The 23,561-nt window shown below is 35.9% G+C and overlaps 1 non-coding gene across 1 annotated transcript; it reads right to left on the bottom strand.

Annotated features, from left to right (window-relative positions):
- Positions 1–282: 282 nt before the first annotated feature.
- LOC118549722 (U4 spliceosomal RNA) lies at positions 283–418 on the bottom strand. Its single transcript, XR_004924201.1, has one exon. It is a non-coding gene; the product is annotated as a U4 spliceosomal RNA (small nuclear RNA).
- Positions 419–23,561: the final 23,143 nt, after the last annotated feature.

Here is a 23,561-nt window from a genome sequence, read left to right as displayed (position 1 = left end):
GCCCTCTTCTTGGTTTCAGGTTTGGTATGTTGGATTTTGCTAGGGGTTCTCATGGTGGTCTTTGTATAGATAAAATTGTTATTTCCTGGGTAGCTTGAGTTCGTTTTAAGTTTTAAAGTTTTCTTTTATTTCTAAAAATCTTGACACAGAGACACTCAAGTAGACTAAAAATCAAGCTATGAAAGTTATATTTTATCAATATATTAGATGAACTTCTCAATCAGTCTTAATGGGAACATGATTCCCTAAATTGGGATACAGTCACTCAATAAATTCAGAAAGTCATATTTTTGATGAAAGCCACATTTTCTTAGAAGGGAGCCCATTCACAAAGGACTTGAAAAGACATTATTCCAATTAGCAATAATCGCGCCTCAGATAAACCTCATTGGCTACGAAACTGTCACTGCGCAAAGCTAAGACATTATTCCAAAGATACACAAACGGCCAACAGGTACTTGAAAAAGTTGCTCAACATCACTAATCATCAGAGAAAGAAGTGCAAATCAAAACCAAAATGAGATATCACTTCACATCTGTTAGAATGATAATTATCAAATGACAAGAGATAACAAGTGCTGGCAAGGTTGTGAAGAAAGGGGAACCCCTGTGCTCTCTTGGCGGAAATGTAAATTGGTGTAGCCACTATGGGAAAGAATATGGAGGTTCCTCAAAAAAAATAAAAAATAGAATTACCATATGATCCAGCAATCCCACTTCTAGGTATATAGCCAAAGGAAATGAAATTATTATCTCAAAAAGAAATCTGCACCCCCATGTTCATTGCAGCATTATTCATAATAGCCATGACATGAAAACAATCTAAGTGTACATCAGTGGATGAATTTTATATGTAGATATAGATATAGAGATAGATATAATCATATATAATGAAATATTATTCAACAATAAAAAAGAAGAAAATCTTGCCATTTACAACAGCATGGGTGAACTTAGAGAGTATTATGTAAAGTAAGATAAAGACCATTACTATATGATCTCACTTGTATGTGGAACCCAAACACACACTCACACTTATAAAATCAAATTCATAGAAACAGAAGTTAGATTTGGAGGTTGCCAGTGGCAGTGGGTTGAGGGTGGGGAAATGGGTGAAGATGGTCAAAGGGTACAAACTTCCAGTTATAAGATGAGTAAGTTCTGGGGATCTAATGTACAGCATGGTGACTATAGTTAAAAATACTGTATTATATACTTAAAAGTTGCTAATAGATCTTAAATAGAACTTTAAAAGTTCTTACCACACAAACAAAATAATGGTAACTATGTGGAGTGATGGATATGTTAACTAACCTTATTGTGGTAAACATCTCACAATATATATGTATATCATATCATCATGTTGCACACTTTAAACTTATGCAATGTTATATGTCAATTATATCTCATGAAAGCTGGAGGAGGAAAGAAAATAAGAAAGGGGAACATTCATATACAATAGGAGAGAAATAATAACTTGAGCATCTGGCAGTCCTTGCATCATACTGTTTGTGATAAAGCTTTATCACAAGTACCAAACTCACCACCATCTGCCCATGAAAGTCAGTGGATTCTGGCTGCACACACAAAAGCAGAGGATGGCCACATCAGGGCTAATCTATTATTGACATATGGAAGATGTATGAATGCAGCCCCCTGATGATCAAGAAGGAAGCAGGAGCTGGAAGACTACCAAAGCAAACAGCTTTCCTTTTCTCTGCAGGCATATAAGCAAAATAAATCACTCCTGAGATGGTGATTAATGTTTTATATTTGTCTACTTCTCCTTCCAATAAAATTAACATACATCTAGTTACTTATGAGACTGAGTTCTTACTGCCTTCTCCAAGGCTAGTTTACTATTTATGAATGTGGTTAGTTGTTGTGCTTTTTACATCTTTTTAATGGCCTTGATAATGGTGAAGACATTAGAAGTTATTGTGTTTCGTCCATTTACTGGTCTTTATCATAGACTCCCCTGGGGTGGGGTGTGTGGTGATTTGACAAACAGACCCATTCTGGTGCTTCCCACTCTGTTCTCTTCCAATGGCTGGTAGGGGTATGGTCCTTACTGCTTCTAACAGAGCAGGTCCATGTGAACTGTGCTATTCTCAGCTGACATGTCAATCTGGAGTTGAACTTGTATGAGATCTAGTGTAGAGTCTCAGTGGCTATTCTGCCTCACACCTTTATGTAGCTTCAAACACTCTCATGTCACCTACTTGATACTGGCGTTGAATCATAAATCACTTTCACTGAATATTTAATCAGGATTGGATTTTTTTGCATATTTCCAATATCAAAATGGTGATGTATAGATGTCCTCAATGTTAATAAGTGGTCATGAGCCTTATTCCTTGTTCTCTGTCTGGAGTGTTTGAGGTAATGATGTAAATAATGTGAAAAACGATGTAAAAATACAAGTCTGGCTAAGTCCCAAGTCCTTTCCTCCTTATCTCAGTGATCTAGCATGATCTTTAATCTCTCTAAATCTTGGTTTCTTCATCTGTAAAATAATTATCTGCCTTATAGTGTGGTTCTGGGATGAACCAAGTTCATACAGATAAAATACCTAATACATGCTAAACACTTGACAAATGGTAGCCACCATTAAATATTTTTAATTTCACAACTCCTAATATATCAATACATTGACAAATTCCATACAATTAATTTTATAACTCCTAATATATTGATAAATTAGAAAACCCTATAACTTTAATTCATTATGCTAAATATATGATATATGAATTCATTATATATTTTCTCAACAGTCACCTAATTTAGACAAAACTTAGTTAAGATTGCATTTACCTGAATGTGCTTTTAGAAGATAATGTAGTAGATATAATGTAGAAGAGAATAGAAGCAGTTCATAATAGAACATAATTTGCAGATATATCTAGGTATTATCAACACATGAGTCCCACAAATCTTCAGTTTTATAAAATCCAACCATGACTTAGAACTAATTATGGTGCCAATATATGCATAGCCATTATAAGGAGAGGATCAAGCTTCTAATTTATGTTAATTCTAATATGAGTTTGCTTCTATATCAACTTAAGACATATTTTTATAATTTTAGGTACCAGATTTCAATATTAGGTTGTACAAATTTTCCTATCTTTATCCTTCTGTAATATTGAGATTTACATAAGATATTATAAACAAATAACATAAATATTATGTGTATAACATATACATAATAATTTGGGCAAATTGAAACATATTGCAGACTTTGTCAATCTAATACATGTACCTGAGGTAATTTTCATTAATTTTTTGAAATTGTGAAAAATAATATTCTTTGTACAAAAGAATGAAGCATTCAGTAGGTTGATATTCCAATCCCTTCTTCCAGCATATTCTCAGGGCGTCTTGAATAGGAGACTGCTGTATTCCTCCAGATAGCTTTCTTTTTGGGATATCTTTCCTCCAACTTATGCAGCAACTTAGTCAGCTAAAAATGTAAGACCATGGACTTGAATTTAAAGAATGACAGCTTAGTAACCAGACAGTCTAAGATGATACTCAGGAAGATGAACAATTCTCCTGTTTTATTTATCTGTTTGTTTTCTTTTGTTTTGTTTGCTTTGAGTACTGTTGACACACAGTGTTACATTAGTTTCAGGTGTACAACATACTGATTTGATGAGTCTCCACGTTATGCTGTGCTCACCACAAGTGTAGCTACCTTCTGTCACCATACAATGCTATTACAGTGCCATTGACATATTCCCTATGCTATACCTTTTATTCTCATGACTTACTCATTCTATAACTGGAAGCCTTTATCTCTCATTCCCCTTCACTGATTTTGCTCATCTCCCACCTCCTTCCCATTTGACAACCATCAGTTTGTTCTCTGACTCTGCTTTTTGTTTGTTTATTCATTTGTTTTGTTTTTTAGATTCCACATGTAAGTGAAATCATATGGCATTTGTCTTTTTCTATCTAACTTATTTCATTTAACATAATACCCTCTAGGTCCATCCACATTGTCAAAAATACCAAGATCTTTTTATGGCTGAATAATACTCCATCATATATATGCATACACATACATACACACATCACATCTTTATCCATTCATCTTTATCCATTCAGCTACAACTGCCAAGATATGGAAGCAAATCCAGTGTCTAGTTCTCCTGTTTTGAATAAAGGCTAAAGATCCTTCTGAATCAAATTTCATTCCAAGAATAGTACAAGGCCTTGTCTACCAAGTAACTACACATCTCTGACTTTGGTGAAGAATGGTAGCCATTGATACTCAGACAGTGGGCAATATCAGAGATGGGTGACTTGGTGAAATCATAGATGTATGGACTAAGGGGAGGACAAAACAACAATGGTAGGGAAGAGCAAAGTGAGCTTTCTCAATGATTCTATTCTGTGATAAATTTCAAAAAAAGATTGTCTCTATATCAGTAGTACATTAAAATTGCTATGAAATATGATTGGTGTTTCAGCATATGAAGCAAGATATGTTCTCATATCTAAGGCCTAATTGGCATGGTATAGTTGTTTACTTAAAATAAGACAGTCAAGTGAGAAATGGTGGTAGTGGAACCTGACATAAAACCCACAGAACTGGACAGGCATGGAAACAAGCTTTGAAAATGGCAGAGTCTGGAAAGGCAAGATACAGTGGCCAAGGGATCATGCAGTCTCAAGCATGACTGGGTAATTAACAAGCTTTCAATTTCTAAGGAGTATGAAATGTGCCAAGAGGTAGGTGAAAACAGCAATGAGAGAATCCAGGTGGTAGTGATACTCTAAAACCAACATTGGCAATAGGCACCAGGGTGGGTTGCTAGATGTTAAGAGCTGGCCTCCATCCCTAGGAAGGAAGTGAGGCTCCCGGGCTTAAATGGATCTTTGGGGAAGATTCAGGATTTTAGTGTAAAACATGAAATGGCAACATACAGAAGCCAAGTTTTATAAATGGAAGCACAAAACGTGATCCTGGCTTCCCAAAATCAGGTGTAACAGACCTATTCTCTGTCAGAGGGAACTGTGATATAAGAGCTATGTGAAAGTACCAGTAATCAGAAAAAGGACAAATGTTGCAGATGAGTCTCCCAGCAAGAATGGTTCAATGACTGTATCCTCAGCCAAAAGATAAGGAAGGTGAGTCACAGCAAAGTCTCAGCCAAACTGGAATAGATAGAATGGAGCTTCTTAAATTCTTTCCCAATTGCAACATGCTTATCAAGGAATCAGGATATGGCCTATCTGGGAAGACTAGGGTTTGGGCAATCTGAGGAAATGGGGTAAATAGTAGATCTGAACTCTATAAGTGGCAAGATCCAGTGAGTTCACCAGTGGAGAAGCTAGGCAAGCAGAGACTGAAGGATTGAGATGTGAGTAAATATAAAGGGTGTGACAACTACATAGAGAGAGTGTATGCAGATACAGTGAGGAATATACTACATAAGCTGAGAATATTGGATAGAATGGTGTGTTCATGCAAGTTGGGAGGAGAAAACCCAAAGGAAACGGAGTCCCTGAAAATAAACAGAGCTTCAGTGGTTCTCAAAATAAGTCAAGGCAGACCTCTGAGATGGGGACGGATATGGCATGAACACATTCTCAAAAATTTGCTTAAGAGCTATGGCATGCAAGTATTGCCCCTTCCCTTCCAGGAGTGTTTACTAATTCTCCAAAGCCTGCTTCTTGGTAAACTCTGGCTATCACCTCCCCGACTTACAGTGAACTTAGAGTTTTACCATATTCTCAGGGTCTCCTTGGTATGAGTGTGTGTGTGTGTGTGTGTGTGTGTGTGTGTGTGTGTGTATAAAACTGGAGAGAGAAGCAGAGAAAGGCTGGGTAAATTGAAAACTGCCATTGTATGTAGCATTATATTTTCCATAATTTTTGACACTACATTAATCCTATTTATAGAAGTTATCTTGTGTATTGATGGTTTTATGTCAATATTAACGATCAGAGCAGCAAAACCATGCTTGAGGGTGGAGCCTGAACGACTGCGATGAAATCAAAGTGGGCACCACCACAGAAGCATTTCGGAAGGAAGAGAACTTCATTGTATTTCAATGGAGTGCTTATCTTATTTGCCTCTTCTAATTAAAGCACAGAGAAAGAAGAGCAATTTTTTTTCCAAATTGCTGAGCCCTCATAACCAATAATACCATACTAACCATCATTTGAGAAGATGGAAAAACATTTAAAATTCAGTGCTTTTTTTTCTAGCTTAAATTTTTCTTTGTCCCATGGTGTCTTTATTTTTATCTATACTGACATTTATCTTTGATATATTATGTCCTTCCTTTAAAATAAAAATATGGGTTTTATCAATAATACTAATGTGCTATTGGCCATCAAGAGATTATTCAAGTTCTTACAGAGGCTATTTTTTCTTTAGAATATATGGTGTGTCACTGAAAAATGCTTAAAATAATAGATTTGTGAAAATGTAACAAAGAGGAGACCAAGTAAAGTTTAGAAATGGAAAAGTTTATTTATTTTAAGGTGAAATGTGAAGAGAGATAAGAAAAACAATTATTGCAGTGATGATCTACAAGAAAGTGCTATGTTCTTCTAATTTAAAGCAAATAAATATACATTTAGTCATAAGTGTAATCTGGAATGAGAAGAGAATATTAGGAGAGAAACTGCAGTTAATGCTATACATTCTTTCTAAAGAAATTAGAAAAAGTTTGAAATGCATACTAACATATATCCAGTCTACATAACAGAAACTAGATCAGAATCCTGTATTTCCTGGAACTGTAGGTAAAGTCTCCAAAAACACATTCAGAGAAGAGAATTAAAATGAAATATACCAGGAAAGGAATATAAGAACTTAATTCACACTAAAGTGTAAAGATAATAACTGAATGAAGGAGCTTAAAGGAAAAATGAAAGCAGAAGCCCTACTGAAAGCAAGAGAAGGAAGAATTTTTTGTAAAGGCAAATTCACCTATTTTATCATTTTGCCCTGTGTGGCCCAGATGACCTGAAACTCAGGGACCTTGAGGAGCAATTTGCAATAAGGGTGAACACAATTGGCCATGATTGGGTTTCTTAAATGCAAATGAGTAATGTTATTTCTGCCCACATATTTATTATTCATTGTCACTTAACCATGACAAGTATAAAATCTATTTCTGACTTGAAAATATATTTTGTTGGGAGCCTGCGTGGCTCAGTCATTAAGCATCTGCCTTCAGCTCAGGTCATGATCCCAGGGTCCTGGAATCGAGTGCCGTATCGGGCTCCCTGCTCAGCGGGAAGCCTGCTTCTCCCTCTCCCGCTCTCCCTGCTTGTGTTCCCACTCTCACTATCTCTCTGTCAGATAAATAAATAAAATCTTAAAAAAAAAAAAAGAAAATATATTTTGTTTATTTTTTAGTAAAGACCTCTCACTGTAAAATTCCTAATAGGAAGTCTAGCAGAAGTAATTACTAGGCTCAAACTTATAGCCATACTGAGCTTGAATACACAGCAATTGTATTTTTGTAAGCAATTTAATGTCAAGAAAAGTTTATGATGGCTTCTCAAAGCAATGTACATTAGAATTACTCCATGGGCACAAGGGTAAATTAGGTTGAACAGGGAAATTAGTGGAAAAATAGAACACAAGTAAATATGGGAAATGTGACTTGTAAAAGTATTAATCTTATTTTCCATGATGCATGGCAACCATTTTACTTCTTGAAATAATTGGCCAAGGACTCTGTAAGATGATAGATTTTATTTAAAACTAACAAATAGTTTGCATTATATGGAATTTTGTAATTGTTCCCTTTTTGATGGCATACACAAGCAACAAAATCATAGGCCTTTATTTCTTTAGATAACCCTCACAAATTCTTTCACTTGAGCCTCTTGCTGCAGAAGACTTACATAGAATTAGCTAGCAATATGTCACAGATTCTACCCAATCATTTTACCAGTGGGTGTTGACTGGGATGATGCCTGGGTTGCTGTATCCTTTAGAAAAAGATTATACCATGACAAGCATGTGTGAGATTTAGATTATTCTGACTTTTGGCTACAAGCATAGTAATCTAGCTTAGCTGTGTTCATACTCAGTTCAGCCAGACAATTTCTTAGGAGGCACTAAGTAAGGATTCTGAATTCTCTGCTAACTGTGGGTTGTACAAATCTTGAGGATATTAGGAGACTCTAGTTATTCAAGCTTATTGATACTTGTTTCTAATGGAAGTTATGCCTCTTGGTCAAAAAGGAGAAATTAGGTTAGGCCACCAAAGAATGGTCCTCCAGTGATATCTAAGTCCCCCATTCAGAGGAAATGTCTCACTGTCCCTGAGGAGCTTATAGGCAATATGGCTGGTAAGCGGATGATCGAGGACAATTATATTAGCAGTGTCAACTCAGGTCAAGTCTTCTGACATAAAGAGTATTTGAAAAAATAATAGCTATGTTTATGAAACTAGACAACCTCCTTTCCATCTTTAATTCTCAGCTTCCTTATCTGGAAAATCCAAATAATGGTAGAACTATTGTAAGACTTAGAAAGATTCCAATCAATGGTAGTTACATATATGAGAACTAATACAAATATAACACAGATAGGGGCAAAAGGAAAAAAGATTTAGGTAAAATTTTACTAGGCAATAAAAAGTACAAATCTAAAGACTTAATAATACCAATAAAATATAGAACTAGTTAAGGAGAATTGAAAAAGTCTGAAATGCATGTTTCCATGTTAGAATGAAATTTTTTCACCTCTAATCTCTAGCCCAGGCTCACAAGGATATGTTAGGGTGGAAGGTACGTGGTAATGGAAAACTAAGTGGCATAAACTTGTGTGACAGAGCCAAGGACAAAATCAGAACGATGTATCACTCATCTGTTTCTCCAACTGTAAGAATATAAGTCAATTAATCACTCGACAAATATTTAATGACTACCCACTGTGTGTTCAGCAGTACAAATTAGTATATCAGTACCTGCTCTAATTTTAACTCATATTCTATTGGGAGATAAATAAGATTCTCTTTCTCCTGAATTTGGATGAATTTATATAGTTATAACTACAGAAAGAATGAAACCATTAAGTTCTCTTCTTCAACCCACATCTGATGTGATTTAACATATGTGTTGTCTCTTTCATTTGAAATCCCAGTGTTACATAGTGTGCCTTAATAACATATGGCTAGTAGAGTGCATCTATGTTTCAGTAATCTATTCAATAAAGAAAAGTCCATTTACGGCTCAAAGATAAATCTAACACTGGACTGCAGTGTGTCGGTTTTTAGCTTTGCTATGACAAATACTCTTCATTGTGAAAAGGAAAGAAAATCTCAAAAAAAATCTCTTGCTGAATTATAAATGAGAATAATTCATTCCCAATTATTTCCTTTCTGAATATAGTGGCTTATGGGAAGAACAAAAAGTATCCACCTGGCTTACATTAGCTATTGATAAAATTAAATAGATCCATTTCAAGGTAGATTTTCCCACGATACTGGTTGAGGGACAATACAAATCTTCCTGCTAAGTGGTCATCAAGATGGTAAGATTGAAAAAGAAGAAAAAATATCCACAACATGAAATAATATTTCTTAAAATGTAAAAGTTGAAACAAATTTCTAAAAAAGTTATGGAAACAAAGAAAAAATGGAGAATATAGTGTTTTGTTAAGCAAAAGCAAAAATTACCAGTTGGTTATTTTAATGGTTATTTTAATGGATATTGCTAATGGTTATTTTAATGGACATTGCTAATGGACAGAAATTAAGACAGGTTAGAAAAAGAAAAAAAGTCTCCTTTGCAGATTTAAAGCACACCTCAGTTAACTAAAAGTGAGATGAAAGGAGAAAAGAATTTCAAAATTGATCTTATGACAAATGTTTAAATTTAACACCTTACCCTTCCTTGAACTTCTTATTTACCTACATTTAAACCAACTTTCTCCAACTGGAATAAAGCTGCATACTGAGAGAATTTACAGAAAATTCAAACCCAAAACATATTTTCCATTAGAAATACTTGGCAAAAAGTAAGGACAAGGTAGGATTTTTTTGACCACTATAAAATATAGAACTCAGCTTAGGTTAAACTTCAACCCAGGCTAAATCTAGAGAAATATAATAAAGTAGACAAATAAACCAGACATCCAACTTAGCTAACTCTCTCACCATCTACAAGTCTTTATTCCTAATTCACCTTCACTGCAAGGCCAGTGGTGACCACCCAATTTAATGCTATAATTTGCCTGCCCCCTGGCATTTCAATAACTTTATCTGATGTTCTCCATTTTCTTTCTTCCATAGCATTTGAGAATTAAGGCCATCTGCATCCACAGAGATCTACCCATCAGAACCGAAACCTGAAGCCCCAATATGAACATGACACAGGACATTTTTGTCCCAGAAGATAAGACTCTAATCCAATAAACAGCTTCAGTCTTTGCTTCAGGAAATACAAACTGACTAAACCCGACAGTACTCATCTGGGCAATTATCTCTCCTATCAGGCAATAGACTGTTCACACTTATCATACAACAGTTTACTTTTCAAGAATCCTTCCACTGATCCTATTATATTACAAACTCTGTCCAATCCCAGTGGATTTTCCACCTTGAAAGACACATCTTAAACCACTTGATTCCAGGCCCCAAACATGATAAACAGCCTTTACGGATCTGTCACATTCGAGACACTACTACCTCCGTCAAGGTAGTGTTCTCCCTTACTACAGTAGATCAAATAAACTTTATTTTGCTTAACCAACAGATTTTTCTGGTAGTCAAGAGTCAACACATTTATCACTTTCAGAATCCTATGCACTACTTACTTTTCATGTTTATTGCTTCTTTTAGGTTTCCTCCAACTAGAAAGTGAGTTCTATGAAGGCAGGGATCTTTGTTTTGTTCACTGACATCTTCCAAATATCTAAAACAGTGTCTGCAAATTAGAAGGTACTTGACACATGTTTGTTGCCTAAATGAATAAAAGAATGAATCATTGAATGAATGACATACAGAATATTCCACCAAATAGCAGAAGAATTCTCATTCTTCTCAAGCACACACAGAACATGCTCCAGGATAGATCACATGTTAGGTCAAAAAACAAGTCTTAACACATTTAAGAAGACTGAAATCAAACCAAGAATCTTTCCAACCACAGTGGAATGAAATTAAAAATCAATAGCAGAAGAAAAACTGGAAAATTCACACATGTGTGGAACTTAAACAACATAATCTTAAATAACCAATGGGTAAAAGAGGAAGTAAAAGAGAAATTAGAAAACATCTTGAGACAAATGGAAACAAAAACATAACTTATCAAAACTTATGTGATGCAGGGCGCCTGGGTGGCTCAGTTGGTTAAGCAACTGCCTTCGGCTCAGGTCATGATCCTGGAGTCCCTGGATCAAGTCCCGCATTGGGCTCCCTGCTTGGCAGGGAGTCTGCTTCTCCCTCTGACCCTCCCCCCTCTCATGTACTCGCTCTCTCTCATTCTCTCTCTCTCAAATAAATAAATAAAATCTTAAAAAAAACTTATGTGATGCAGTAAAAGCAAGACTAAGAGGGAAGCTTATAGTGATAAGTGTCTATGTTAATTAAGAAGAAAGATCTCAAAATAAAAAACAACTTAACTTTATACCTCAAGGAACCATAAAAAGAACAAACTAAGCCCAAAGTTATCAGAAGGAAAAGAATAATAAAGATTTGAGCAGAAATAAATGAAATATAGAATAGAAAACAAGAAAAATTTGACAAAATGAAGAGGTGGTATTTTGAGAATATAAACAAAATTGACAAGCTGGACTTACTAAAAAAAAAGAGAAGACTAAAACAAGTAAAATCAGAAGTGAAAAAGGAGACATTACAACTGATGTCACAGAAATAAAAAGGATCATAAAAGACTAGTATGAAAAACTGTACCCCAACAAACAGGATAACGTAGAAGAAATGGATAAATTCCTAGACATACAATCTACCAACACTGAATCATGAAGAAACTGAAAGTCTGAACAGATCAATAACTAATATGGAGACTGAATCAGTAATTTAAAAATTCCCAACAAAGAAAAGCCCAGGACCAGATGATTTCACTGGTGAATTCTATCAAACATTTAAACAATGAATCATGGAAGACTACATCAAAAACTAATGATGTAATGTATGGTAATTAACATAATGTAATAATAAAAAATAAATAAATAAAAATAAAAAGAAAGAAAGAAAGAAGAATTGATACCCATCTTTCTCAAACTCTTACAAAAAAAAATTGAAGAGAAGGAAACACTTCCAAATTCATTTCATGAAACCAACATTGCCCTGCTACCAAAGCCAGACAAAGACAGGACACCACAAGAAAACTACAGGCCAATATCCCTGATGAATATAGATGCAAAAATCCTCAATAAAATACTGGCAAACTGAATTCAATAGCATGTTAAAAAGATCATATACCATGACCAGGTGATACTTATCCTTGCAAAGGATGGTTCAACATTCAAAAAATCAATTAATATGATAGCCCATATTAATAGAATGAAGGAAAAAATTACGTGATCCTGTCTCAATAGATATAGAAAGTGACAAAATTCAATACCCTTTCATGATAAAACCTCTCAACAAACTAAGGAAAGAAGAAAATTAACCTTGACATAACAAAGGCCATATTTGGAAATCCCATGGCTAATATCATACTCAAGAGTGAAAACTTAAAGCTTTTCCTCCAAGATCAGAAACTAGTCAAGGATGTCCACTCTTGCCACTTCTAGTATAGTACTTGAAGTCTTAGCCACAGCATTAGTCAAGAAACAGAAATAAAAGCTGTCAAAACTGGAAAGGAAGAAGTAAAATTGTCTCTGTTTGTAGATGACATGCTCTTATATGTAGAAAAGTCTAAAAACTTCATAAAAAATCTTTTGGAATAAATGGATTTAATAAAGCTAGAGGATACAAGCAACATATGAAAAACAGGAACTACCTGAAAAGGAAATTAAGGAAACAATCCCATGTACAATAACATCAAAAAGAAGAAAATACTTAGTAATAAATTTAACTAAGGAGGTGAAAGAAAACTACAAAATATTGATAACATAATTAAAGATACAGATAAATGGAAACATAAATGTGTTCATGAATTAGAAGACTTAATATTATTGGGGGCCTGAGTGGCTCAGTCGGTTAAGCCTCTGCCTTCAGCTCAGGTCGTGATCCCAGGGTCCTGGGATTGAGCCCCGCATTGGGCTCCCTGCTCAGTGGGGAGCCTGCTTCTCTCTCTCCCTCTGCCCCTGCTTGTGCTCTTTCTCTCTCTCAAATAAATAAATAAAATCTTAAAAAAAAAAAAAGAAGACTTAATATTGTTAAAATTTCTACTCTGTCCAAAGTAATCTAGAGATGAAATTCCTATCAAATTCCACATGGCATTTTTTACAGAAATGGAAGACAATTCTAAAATTCGTATGAATTCACAAAGGATCCTGAATAACTAAAAAATCTTGAGAAAGAACAAAATTGGAGTCATCACACTTTGTGATTTCAAAATATATTACAAAGCTACAGTAATTAAAACAGCATAGTACTGGCCAAAAGATAGACATATAAACCAATGGAACAGAATAGAGAGCCCAAAAATAAATCCATGCATATTCAGTTAAATAATCTTCAACAAGGGTGCCAAAAATACACAATAGAGATAGTCTCATCAACACATGATGTTAGGAAAACTGGATATTCACATGTGAAAGAATAAAATTGGACTCTTATCTTATACCATGTATAAAAATTAACTCCAAATGGATTACATTTCAATAAGACCTGAAATCATAAAACCCCTAGAAGAAAACAGGAGAAAAGCTTCATGACATTGGTCTTGACAGTGGTTCCATGGATATGACACCAAAAGTTCAAGCAACAAAAGAAAAAAATAGACAATTGGGACTAAAAAGCTTCTGCACAGGAAATAAAAAAAAAAAAAAAAAAAACCACCAGGGTGAGAAGGCAATCTATTGAATAGGAGAAAATATTTGCAGATCATATATCTGATAAAGGATTAATTTACAAAATATACGAGGAATTTTTACAACTCAATAGCAAAATAAAACAACAAAAACTAAAAACCTAATTTTTTTAATCAGCAAAGGCCTTGAATAGATTCCTCCAAAGAAGACAAATAGGTATATGAAAAGATATTCAACATCACTAATCATCAGGGAAGTACAAATCAAAACCACAGTGAGATAGCATCTCACACCTGTCAGGATGATCAAAAAGACAGTAAGTGTTGGCAAGGATGTGAAGATATTGGACCCCTCACATGCTATAGGTCATAATGTAAAATGGTGCAACCATTATGGAAATAGTAAGGACATTTCTTTACAAATTAAAAATAGAACTACCATATGATCCAGCAATCTCACTTCTGGGTATTTATCCAAAAGTATTAAAATCAGGATGTCAAAGAGATATTAGTACTCCCGTGTTCATTGCAGCACTATTCACAGTAGTCAAGATGTGGAACAACCTAAATGTCCATCAACAGATGAATGGAGAAAGAAAATGTGGTATTCACATGCAATGGAAAATTATTCAGCCTCAAAAAAGAAAAAAAGTTCTGTAATATGTGACAACATGGATGAACCTTGAGTATATTACGCTAAGTGAAATTAGCCATTTCCAGAAGGACAAATACTGAATAACTCCACTTATATGAAGTACCTAAAATAGTCATGGTAACAGAGAGTGTAATGCTGGTTACAAGGAGCTGGGGGAGAAAAATAGGGAGTTGCTGTTCAATGGGTATAAAGTTTCAGTTATGCAAGGTAAATAAGCTCTAGAGATCTGGTGTACAACATCATGCCTATAGTTAATAATATATTGTACATTTAAACACTTATTAAGAAAGTAGATCTTGTGTTTAATATTAAATTAAGAATTTAATATTAAATTAAGAATTAAAAAAACTTACTTTAATTTTTAAAAAGATTGGATGAATAGATTGCCCACTTATTGCACTGTGCTTAGGGAAATGTGCAAAATACATAGAAGATACTGCCCTTGACTTGTAAAACTTACCATCTATTTATAATAGCAACTTGGACAGTGCTTAAATGGGTACCAGGTACTATTCTAAATATACCAACGTATGTCAAATCATTTAAAATTCATAATGACTCTATAAGGAGGTGATATTAAAAATATTTATTAACAGGTACAACATGGGCACTGACCTGTGAGGACAGATAGGGAACATAGTGCTCGGTTGGCATCCTGGAGGCCCTCAACTGAGCAAACACTCCCTTACAGAATCAGGGGAGATCAAAGCTGCACTAAGGCAGCGGAGGAAGGGGAGGCATCCTGGGGGCCCGAGGCTGCAGCTATTTGTCAATCAAGGTGTTTTGACAAATGGTACACAGGTATAAATGTCAGCTGAATAACAGCCCATGAGATTGGTCATTATTATCCCTATCTCACAGATGAGGAAATGAGGCCCCAGAGTGTTGAATGACTTGCACACAGCCATCAGGTGGAGGAGGTAACACTTGAATTTAGGCAGTCTGACACTAGATGTATTCTAATTGCTCTGCTATACTGCCTCATACTTACAAAGAAAATAATAGCTTTAAAAGCAATGAATGGTTATCCAGCAAATAATGGATTCCAGGCACCTTTCAAGACAAGATGTAGAGGGATTCAAACATAAATTAAGTAAAATTTCAGAAAAGGTAATGGTTTTAGCAAGAAGTACTGTGAGTCAGGCAAGATTTATCTTCAATAACCAAAGGTGAAAATTTACTGTTTGCACATATTATCTGAATAATTGCTCCAATTTTCCATCATGTTGTATCAAGACAGTGGTTTGGAAACAAGAATTTGTGAAGTTTCCGGTAACATCCCCAGGGATGCAGCAGCAATGGTTCCAACTGCACGTTGGCCAACTCTCTTTTCACTTTGGAAGCAGACGATTAGCCATGATTGGCGGCTATTGCTAATGACAACAGGAAAACTGGATCAGTCAAGCCAGGAATTCTCCTAAATGCACAGTGGAGGAAAGCAGATAAAACCCTTCTCCTCTCGCTTTCTCCATTGCCTAATCTTCCCCTACAGTGGCACCCTTTCTGGAGCTGTGTTCCACTACCTGGTATTGACTTACCATAGACTGTGGCTCAGGATTTGTGTTCCAGGCTGAACAATGTTCACCTAAAATGGATCAGCACCACCATTCGGAAATAAAATGTGGCCATTGCTTTCCATTTCTAGATTAAACTTTTGTTATAGTTAAAACAGCAATTTGGGTTTACTGTACCTTGCTTTAAACCAGTTTAGGGTGATGATTGACTTAAGATGCTAAGGACACTGCCTTTCTTTCAATTGAAAGAGATAAAAAACTACAGACATAATTTCTTATTAGTAGTTCCAAGACATTTTTAACAGAGTATCATTATAACCCAAAGCTTAAAAGTTTATATTAGTCTTCGTGTTTCTCAAAAAGTAAGTAACACAAAAATCAGATGACTAATAATTTCAATACAATGAACAATCTGATCAACATTTAATAAACTAGAAAACAATACCAACTGGAGCTGAGAAACTAAATCCCATAACACCAGCTTTCATTTCAAATGATCTCCAGGTGGCTGCTAGCCAATTTGCCACATGAAAAAAGCCTGACACTTATTGGAAAACAGACTCCAACTATTTAAAAAAAAAAAAAAAAAAAGGAACACTCAGTAGAGAATAGACAATGTTGTGCTAAAAAGCTATGTTATTTTGCCAGAAAAAAATTCAATCTGTGTGCAAAATACCTCTTCCCATGTCTTTTGATCTGATGTAGCACTTGTCCAAATGGATGGGCCCCCTAAAGGGAAAACCCATTTCAAACATTGAGGAGCTCTAACAAATGCGAAGCACTCAACCTCAGGCTTAAATATCCCAAATGGTCTCTCGCTGGTAACATGAGAACAAAATCAGTGTTTCACTCAGAAAACAGCTTTCCTGGCTTTTCTCTTCTGTTCCATTTGTGCATTGATATGAAGATCAGAGTCATCGACTTGAATGTGATTTAGAATCTCGATGCAAACAATGAGACATTAAACACTTTCTGGTCCTCTAAAATCTGTATTCAGACTCCTCTCTTTTCAGGGTATAATCACAATCCCATCAGTATTCGAGGGATTTGCGCACACAGACTGCCTCTGTCAAAATTGTAGCAAGTTAATGCATTCAAATATAGCCTGGTTGTACAAATTATTGCCTTAGGAGGATGTAACTTGGTATTTTGACATATGTTGTTTTATACGAAACACAGTATCTTTTTTTCTTTTTTTCTAAACTTTTTAGGTTCAACTTAGGCACTTAAAGATTTGGAAAATGAAATTAAACTTTAAAAAAGAAAAGAAAAAAACAAGCATGGAAATAATGATCTAAAGTCCCAAAGAAAGGAAGGCAGAGACCAATATCACCATCATACTACGGCCATGCAAAAGGAGCGAAGACTTGAGTCCTGAAGCACAAAGACTTTGGACTTCTTGTCTTTTCAAACTGATAAATAATGTTGTAAACATTTATTCATTTCTTGAGATTTAACAACATGTATTGCTTTCTTTCATCACTTTGCCAATTTACTTCAAAGAAAATTACTACTTCAAGCTCTTCATAAATCCTATAACCTCTATATGCTTAGTTTCCTCACGGGTAAAATGAGAATAACGATGTGCTTAGTTTGTGGGGTTGGTGTGAGGGTTAGAAATAATATATGAAAATCACCTAATAGTGCCTGCAGCATAATGGAAGCCGTCACCATTATTACTACCCAAAAGCTATATCTGGACGTGTAAATTGGAATAAAACATTGAGGCGGTTTTCGTACGAATTCAAACATAACACATTTTCTTGCAGATTCAAGATAATTGAGGTAAATGTTAGAACATTTATTTGAATTATCAAGATACATAAATCATTTCAATTTTCCACTTTACATGTCCAGATATGGCTTTTGTACATAGCCCTAGAGTAATCCAGAGACTTTTGAAACTTCACCCATTACTGAAAGCCCTCAGCATTGGTTAACCAACCGTGAAACGTAGCTGCCAATAGACTGCAGGACAAGCTCTGTTTTTTAGTATGGTTGCTTCCTCAGATATCAAAAAACAAGAAAACTAATCCAATATATGGTTCTAACAACTATCCCTCGTGATTTAAATCAGTAAATTTGACAATGGGCCATTTTCGGAAAACATCTTTGTTTGAGTACGTTTAATGGCATCCTAAAAAAGTTCTAAGGCATCCTAAAAAAAAATTTACAGGACAAAATAAAATCTGTGAAAAAACTAAAGACAAAAATGACTTTTCCTACCTAAAATTAAAAAAATATATATATCCTGTGTTTTGGTCTCTTAGAACAATCTTAACACCAGTTGTTCAGGAAAAGGGAAATGTAGTAAAACCTCCTTTAAAAATGATGGAAGGGTTTTTTGTTTTGTTTTGTTTTGTTTTTAAGATTTTATTTATTTATTTGACACAGAGCGAGAGCAAAAGAATGAGAGAGAGAAAAAGAGAGAGAGCACATGAGCAGGGAGGAGGGGCAAAGGGAGAGGGAGAAGCAGGTTCTCTGCTAAGCAAGGAGCCCTACACCAGGCTCAATCCCAGGACCCTGTGATTATGACCTGAGCCAAAGGCAGACGCTTAACCGACTAAGCTACCCACGCTTAAGCGAGTAAGCCACCCACGTGCCACAAGGATGGAAGGTTTGAAAAGAATATACAATTGCCTTTTAAGTGTAGGTATTACTTATCAAGTTAAGTTGTTTAAAAGCTATAAAATACTGTGCACATATGAAAGGATACTGAATAAAATTTGGGATCTGAAAATTACAAACTCTATATTTATAGCCTAAAAATAATATCAGAGCAGCAGCATGATGTTAGGGAATTTGCACTGAACCAAAATCAGAATGTTTGTAAACTGTTTCCTAATAAGGCACTGAGCAATCCTTAGGGCTTCATATATTCTTCTCTACAAAATGAGAGTATCAGACTAAATTGGACTCCCTTTAACACTTAACAACTATAACATTCTATGGCTCCTTTACCATGTAACTTACCTTTGGTCTGGGTTAAACAATCATAATATAAATTTAATTTTAGGAACACAATTATTCTCATGAATATTTTGGGCTATGTTGGGACTCCCTGGATTTTGTCACCAGACATAAAATAAGTGAGGAGGAAGCTCAGCTCTATAAACACTGGGATCAATGATGACGGAAAACAGAAAAGCTCTGAGAAAAAAAAGGAGCTCAAAGGGAAAAGGCAGTATAATTGGGGCAGGTCAGACAGGAACCACCAAAAAGGAATATGTTATTGTCCAGAGGCAAGTCAGCTTATACACATTAGTCTTTTTCTGTACATGTAGGTCATATTAGTCTTGTAAAGAGATTTTATTTGGTAGATATTGGGGAAATCTCTTAAAAACCAGGTAATAAAAAAGCAGATTTGACTTTGAACTCTTGAGTTAGTCTGAGAACCAGCAAGCAACCCCAAACATGACTGTTAAATGAGTGATCCAATCAACCCACTAAGGATCTATTAGAGTAACATCCTGTTAAGTGTAGAGACCAGTTACCAAACAAAATCAATTCAAGTTAATTCAAATGATCAGGTAGTATAACTACTACTTACCATGTAATCTACTTCAAATTTTAACACTTGAGACCCTTATTCATCATAATATCCTTCCCATGTAGTTTACCTTATATTTTTACATCTGATATTCCCATTTGAACTAGGTGATTGATTGTTAGACTTAAGAAAAGTCAAAGAACAAGACAGAGTTTCAAGAGAAGACAAACATCTGAGCTACCATGATATAATGACAATGAAATGGAATCAAGTGTAAAGGAGCCTTCTGCTTAGAGGTTAGATAGATGTATAGTCTTCAAGGTAAAAGTGAATTCAGGGGGCATCTAATCCATTTCTTTTGTTTTACATACATACCTAACTATCCAACAGAGCATATCTCTGAAATGCTCTCAGAGATAAGCTTTCACTGGTGTCTTTTGGCCTTGATCGTTAAGTTACCATAGCCATCCAATAACTCTTACCACTTGTCATGGAAGTACTAAGAGGTACCTAAAGGAAATTCCTGCAGCCATAGCCATTTTGTTCCTTAGCCCACATAACAAGCACAGGATAGCTAGGGAAAGAGGCTGACCAACATCCATGGATAGATCATCTTGTTACCTGCAACAAGTGACTGCAATGTTTCCCTTTGATGAACACTCACATATGACATAAATATTCTCTATGTCACTGTATTATTCAGGATTCTCCAGAGAAACAGAACCAACAGAATGTGTGTGTGTGTGTGTGTGTGTGTGCATGTGTATCACATACACTATCCATGTGATTCTCTCATTGAAAGAAAAAGAATTATAAGGAATTGGCTCACACAATTATGGGAGCTAAGTCCCACCATCTGCTTTCTGCAAGCTGGAGACCAAGGAAAGCTGGTGATATAGTTCCAGTCTAAGTCTAAGGCCCTGAAAATCAGGAGAGCCAGGGGCGGTGAGTCATGATCCAAGTGCAGAAAACACTCAATACCCATCTGGAAAACATTCAGGCAGACAGAGTGATTTCTCTCTTACCCCACCTTTTATTCTATTCAGGCTTCCAGTGGATTAGATGAGGCCCACCCACACTGGGAAGAGCAAATACTTGACTCAGTCTACCAATTCAAATGTTAATCTCTTCCAGAAACACTCTCACAAACATCCAGAATGGCCCAATCAGTTTGACACATAAAATTAACCCTAACAGTCCCCATTAACAGTCCCATTAACAAATTAACAATAACAGTCTCATTCCAACAGTCCTATTCATATACTCTTTCCCCAGACCTTTTTTCTCACCAGTCCTCCAATCTAGTGGCTTCTAAGTTTCTGATCATCTAACCAAACTATTAAATATCTGCCCTGTAATCACCTTTGCCTACCCATCTTTTCAGGCAAGTATAACAAAATGTTCAAAATTCTGCCCTCAGGGCTCAGAGGACATTAGAGCTAGAGTAGTTGACCCTTAGTTGTGTCAACATATTATGCAGACCTATCTGTAAACAAATATTTTTTCTCTCTCTGTCAGTTAATCATAGGGAAGGCCCCATGAGGCCATAGGTACAGATGGAAGGATAGGCATCAATGCAGCAAGAGTAGAGGCTTGAACATCTGAACCACCTGCTCATGTCACTTACATATGCTTTCAGGACATGCTCAAACCTGATGACCTCATATACCTACTTCTACAGGATGAGACACTTCTACTGCCCAAGCCAAATTCATGACTTTGGTAGTCACATGACACAGTTCACAGTGGGCAATTTAGGCCCCATAGTCTTCTTCAAAGGAGAATAATTAGCAGAAGATGGCATGGAAGGTTTTCTCAAAAGCCTCTACTTAATCCTTTGCATTCAGCGGCCTAAAGATTTACAGGAATATGGAGGATCACAAGAGACATTTTAGGGGTGGGACCTGAAGGTGACATTTAAGACTGTACCCACATTGGTCAAAACTCACTTTCAAGGTTCTACTGAACTACGAGAGTGTCCAATAAATGTAGTTTACCTCCCTCCTCTCCACCCTACAAACATAAACAGCCCTCCCAAAGACAAACAAAAATAATGCAATCTATCAGTAGTTTGAAATGTGATACCTGGATCTGCAGCAACACAATTACTAGGGAACTAATTCCCATGCCACACACTGGAATTACTAAATCTAAATCTCTGGAAATGAGACTCGGCAATTCATGTTCTTTTTTTTTTTTTTTTTTTTTAAGATTTTATTTATTTATTTGACAGAGAGAGACACAGCGAGAGAGGGAATACAAGCAGGGGGAGTGGGAGAGGGAGAAGCAGGCTTCCCGCCGAGCAGGGAGCCCGACGCGGGGCTCGATCCCAGGACCTGGAATCACAACCCGAGCCGAAGGCAGACGCTTAACGACTGAGCCACCCAGGCGCCCCTCGGCAATTCATGTTCTAACAAGTCCTCCATGAAATTCAGATGCATGCCAAAGTTTAGGAATTACCAGTCTGGAACTAAACAAGGAATAAGACTAAACTTCACATTATCTCAGAGCTTTCCATCCCCCACTTCCTGACTCTCAGAAATAAGAAATAATCCCATTGCCTACTCGACTCTTTACAACCTTTCTTTAGCTTTCCTAACCCTAGGAGGAAGACCTGGTAGGAATTCTTCTGCAAGGATCAGCATCCTCTTTAGTTTCTGCTTACCTAGAGGGAAAGGGGGCTCTTTTTATGCTTCAAGATATATAACATTCTTCCAGTGACAGCCACCAAGATGTTTTCTTAATGCAGAAATGAGTTCAGACTAAGTTTAATAATATCTGTCATGGGTGGAATAATTTTAAAATCCAAAGACTTAAGAAGGAATAAAGGCTGGTCATCACAAAGTGGCAGGGCAAAAATCTCAATTACTCTAAAATTTCATATTCTGTTGCCTTAATTTAAAAAATCAGCCTAAATCACCCCTGCAAATTTTTTTAATTAAGTTGTGGTCTCTAAGCTATAATGACTTCAAACTATATTATATATCTTGAAGTTCAAAGTGAAGATTACTTGTGAATATTAATTTGAATTCATTTTAATTTTCAATAGCTTTTCCATTAATAAATTCAATAATATAAAATTGACCTTTCATACTTGAGAAGCAATTAAATTTTATTAAATTATGATTTTGCATGTTTTAGTTTGGTAGCTAGATTGATGTATACCATAAGTTTTTATTCAAAGGACTAGATTTTTTGAGTAAGTAAACTGTTCTCTGGATATAAATTGGGAATTAAACTGTACAGAGTTTTTTAAAGATTTATTTATTTGAGTGAGAGAGAGAGCATGCATGCACACACAAGTGGGGGCAGGGGCAGAGGGAGGGAATCTTCAAGCTGACTCCCCACTGAGCACTTGGAGCCCACCATGGGCCTCAATCCCAGGACCCATGAGATCACGACCTAAGCCAAAACCAAGAGTCAGATGCTTAACCAACTGAGCCACCCAGGTGCCCCAAGCTATATAAAGTTTTCAGAAATCTTTTGGTTCCCAAATAGTCATTAACTAATTAGCATTTTAGTAAAACTGAAAAGTTGACGTGATCAATTTATAATTTACAGGAATGATTCACTAACCCGTGAACTCATGTCTTCTACATTTTAGAAAGATCATATGTATTGGTTATTTATTGCTATATAACAAATTACCCCAATATTTAGAAGCTTAAAATAATAAAGACTTACTATTTTGTAATTTCTGTGGGTTAGGAATTCAGGAGTGACTTAGCTGGATAGTCTGGCTCAAGGTCTCCAAGGAGGTATAATCAAGAAGGCAGCCACTGTTATCTGAAGACCTGATGAGGGGAGGATACACCTTCAAGGTAACTCATGTGGTTCTACAAGGCACTACTTCCTCACTGTTGGTCGCAGAACTCCATTTCTCGCCACAGGCCTTTCCATGGCTGCCTGATTATACATTTTCACATGTTAGCTGGCTTCTCCCAAAGTGATTGATGAGAGAGAGGTGGGAGCAAGCACCCTG

This window comes from Halichoerus grypus, chromosome 1 (assembly GCF_964656455.1).
Source record: "Halichoerus grypus chromosome 1, mHalGry1.hap1.1, whole genome shotgun sequence".
NCBI lineage: Eukaryota > Metazoa > Chordata > Mammalia > Carnivora > Phocidae > Halichoerus > Halichoerus grypus.
Note: the sequence above shows the minus strand (reverse complement) of the source record. Positions and strands in the feature narration are given on the sequence as shown.